Source organism: Chiloscyllium plagiosum, chromosome 37 (genome assembly GCF_004010195.1).
Source record: "Chiloscyllium plagiosum isolate BGI_BamShark_2017 chromosome 37, ASM401019v2, whole genome shotgun sequence".
Lineage (NCBI taxonomy): Eukaryota > Metazoa > Chordata > Chondrichthyes > Orectolobiformes > Hemiscylliidae > Chiloscyllium > Chiloscyllium plagiosum.
This window is the reverse complement of record NC_057746.1, coordinates 16,968,333-16,972,020: the sequence shown is the minus strand read 5'-3', so window position 1 is coordinate 16,972,020 and position 3,688 is coordinate 16,968,333. Positions and strand designations below refer to the sequence as shown.

General features: G+C 44.7%; 1 pseudogene; it reads left to right on the top strand.

Annotated features, from left to right (window-relative positions):
* The window catches only part of LOC122541241, a 31,361-nt pseudogene that overhangs the window by 7,390 nt on the left and 20,283 nt on the right, over positions 1 to 3,688 (top strand).

Sequence of the window (3,688 nt, the reverse complement as noted above, 5' to 3'; positions counted from 1 at the left end):
GAGAAGGGAGGGTGGTGAGTGAGTGTATGTATAGGTGGAGAGCTAGTGTGTGTGGATGGCAGAGTGGGAGGGAGGAGTGAGTGTGGATGGAGGGGAAGGGTATGAGTGAGTGTAGGTGAATGAGGTAGGGGAGGACATGAGTGTGGGTGATTGAGTGGAAGGGAGGATGTGAGTGTGTGTGAAGAGGGCTGAGTGTTGATAAAGGGGAGTGGTGGAGGACGGGTGAGTGTGAGTGAATGCCTGGGATTTAGTATCTCTATGTTCCTGCACTGACTCCTCTTCCTCTCTCCCTCAGTTGCCCCCATCGTGTCCTTTACCATCTGGGTGATTCTAACCGGCTGTCCTGTCTTGTCACTGGGTTTTACCCACAAGCCATCGAGGTAACTCTGTGGAGGGATGGAGTGTTGATCGATGAGACCCTGTCCACTGGGATCTTACCCAATCACGACAAGACCTATCAGGTCCGAAAATGAGTTTGATCCGGAGGATCAGGCCGAGTATTCCTGTCAGGTGGAGCACAGCGGGCTGCAGGAGAAGCTGGAGGTGATTTATGGTAAGACTGATTCTCACTGTCAGAGAGAAACCAGACTCAGACCAGGGAGGGTCAGTGCTGCGCTGCTTGACCAGGACAACCTAGGGTAGAGAGAGGGACAATATTAATTGTCAATGTGCCAAAATGCTCATGTGATTTATAGAAGATAAGAACAGAGATAGTGCTTGGCATATCCTGGGATATCTTGTGTAATTCTGATTATTTCATACCCTAGATTGCATTTGGTTGGAATCTTCCCTGTCACCATTTACAAATCAGAAAGTGATCAAAAACTAACCTGTGAAAAGAAGACTAATGGATGGTGTACGGTTAATTCTTTAAAATGATAAAGGGTTTTTGCCGAGATGCCGAGACTGTGATTCCTTCTGTTTGGAAGAGAATAAGTTGAAGTTAATGGTTTGAGGGATCCTCTAAGAAATCCATTTGTAAGTTGCAAAAGTGGTCACCCAAAGAGAAATGAGAACGTGGAAGTCACTGCTGTAGGAAGTGTTTGAAGTGACTTTCGGAGATGTATTCAAGGGAAAATGGGAAGGGAATCGAGTCAATGAATATAGACTCAGGTGAGAAAAGATGGGGGAAGATTTGAGGGCACTGTAAGTAGGGAAATGATTGGTCTGGCTTTGTGCACTATATGATATCCTCTTTCTCTCTGTCTCTATCTAATTCCCCATGTTATTTCTCATTCTCACTCATTCCATGATTTTCTCATTCACTCTGTCTCACTATTATTCTCTCTCTCACTCTTATTTTCTCTCTCTCACACATTCTTTCTCTCTCATTCACTTTTTCTCAATTTTTTCTCTCACTTTTTCTCTCTCTCTCACGTTTTCTTTTTTTTCTTTCCCTTTGTCTCTCACTCTTTTTCCTTCTCTTTTTCTCATTCTCTCGCTCTCTTATTCTCTCTCTTACTTTTACTCGCTCTCACTTACTCTCTCTCTCACACATTTACTAGAACATAGAAGATAGAACAGACAGCACAGTACAGGCCCTTCGGCCCTCGATGTTTTGCTGACCTTTTATCTTACTCTAAAGATCAAACTAACCGATATACCCTTCATTTTACCATCATCCACATGTCACTTAAATGTCCCTAATGTATCTGACTCGACTACCACTGCTGGCAGTGCATTCGACTCACCCACCACTCTCTGTGTAAAGAAACTGCCTACATCTCCCCTAAACCTTCCTCCAATCACTTTAAAATTATGCCCCCTTGTAGTAGCCATTTCTGCCCTGGGAAAAAGTCTTTGGCGATCCACTCTATCTGTGCCTCTCATCATCCTGTACACCTCTATCAAGTCACCTCTCATCCAACCTCGCTCCAATGAGAAAAGCCCGAGATCCCTCAACTTTTCTTCATAAGACATACCCTCCAGTCCAGGCAGCATCCTGGTAAATCTCCTCAGCATCCTCTTTAAAGCTTCCACATCCTTCCTATAATGAGGTGACCAGAAGTGAACACAATATTCCAAGTGTGGTCTGACCAGGGCTTCATAGAGCTGCAGCATAACTTCATGACTCTTAAACTCAATCCCCTTGCTAGTGAAAGCCAACACACCATGTGCCTTCTTAACAATTCTATCAACTTGGGTGGCAACTTTGAGGGAGCTATGGATATGGACCCCAAGATCCCTCTGTTCCTCCACACTGCCAAAAATCCTGACTTTAACCCTGTAATATGCATTTAAATTCCACCTTCCAAAATGAATCACTTTACACTTTTCCAGATTGAAATCCATCTGCCACTTCTCAGCCCAACTCTGCGTCCTGTCAATAGCCCATTGCAACCTACAACAGCCCTCCACACTATCCATAACTCCACCAACCTTTGTGTCTCAGCAAACTTACTAACCCACCCTTCCACTTCCTCATCCAAATCATTTATAAAACTCAAAAAGAGCAGAGGTCCCAGAACAGATCCCCGCGGAACACCACTGGTCACCAAGCTCCAGGCTGGATACTTTACATCTACTACCACCCTCTGTCTTCTGTGGGCCAGCCAATTCTGTATCCAGACAGCCAGATTTCCCTGCATCCCATGCCTTCTTACTTTCTGAATGAGACTACCATGGGGAACCTGATCAAACTTGCAAGAATCCGCATCCACTGCTCTACCTTCACCAATGTGTCTTGTCACATACTCAAAGAATTCAATAAAGAATGTGAGGCATGACCTGCCCCTCACAAAGCCGTGCTGACTATCTGTAATCAAACTATGCATTTCCAAATAATCATAAATCCTGTCTCTCAGAATCCTTTCCAACAATTTGCCCACCACAAATGTAAAACTGACTGGTCTATGATTCCCAGGGTTATCCCCATTCCTTTTCTTGAACCTTCGCCACTCGCCACACTCTTATTCCCTCACACTCTCCTATTCTCACACATTCTCTTATTCTCTGTCTTTCTCACTCTCTTATTTTGTCTCTCTCCCTCTCCCTTATTCTCTCTTGCTTTCTCTCTTATTCTCACACACACACTCCTCTTTGGTCTCTCACGCGCCATCTCTCCTCACTCTGTCTCTCAATCTCTTATTTGCTCTGTCGCTATCTCTCTCTTGCTCCCTCTCACACACTCTTATTCTCTTGCTTTCTGTGTCTCTCACACTCTTATTTTCTCTCACGCTTTCTGTCTCTCACTCTTATTCTCTCTCTCTCTCACTCATTCTCTCACACACTGTTATTCTCTTGCACTCATTCTCTCTCTCAAACTCAATTCTCTGTCTCACACCCATTCTCTCTATTAGACCATAAGACCATAAGACATATGAGCGGAAGTAAGGCCATTCGGCCCATCGAGTCCACTCCACCATTCAATCATGGCTGATGGGCATTTCAACTCCACTTACCCACATTCTCCCCGTAGCCCTTCATTCCTTGTGACATCAAGAATTTATCAATTTCTGCCTTGAAGACATTTAGCGTCCCAGCCTCCACTGCACTCTGTGGCAATGAATTCCACAGGCCCACCACTCTCTAGCTGAAGAAATGTCTCCGCATTTCTGTTCTGAATTTACCCCCTCTAATTCTAAGGCTGTGTCCACGGGTCCTAGTCTCCTTGCCTAATGGAAACAATTTCCTAGCATCCACCCTTTCCAAGCCATGTATTATCTTGTAAGTTTCTATTAGATCTCCC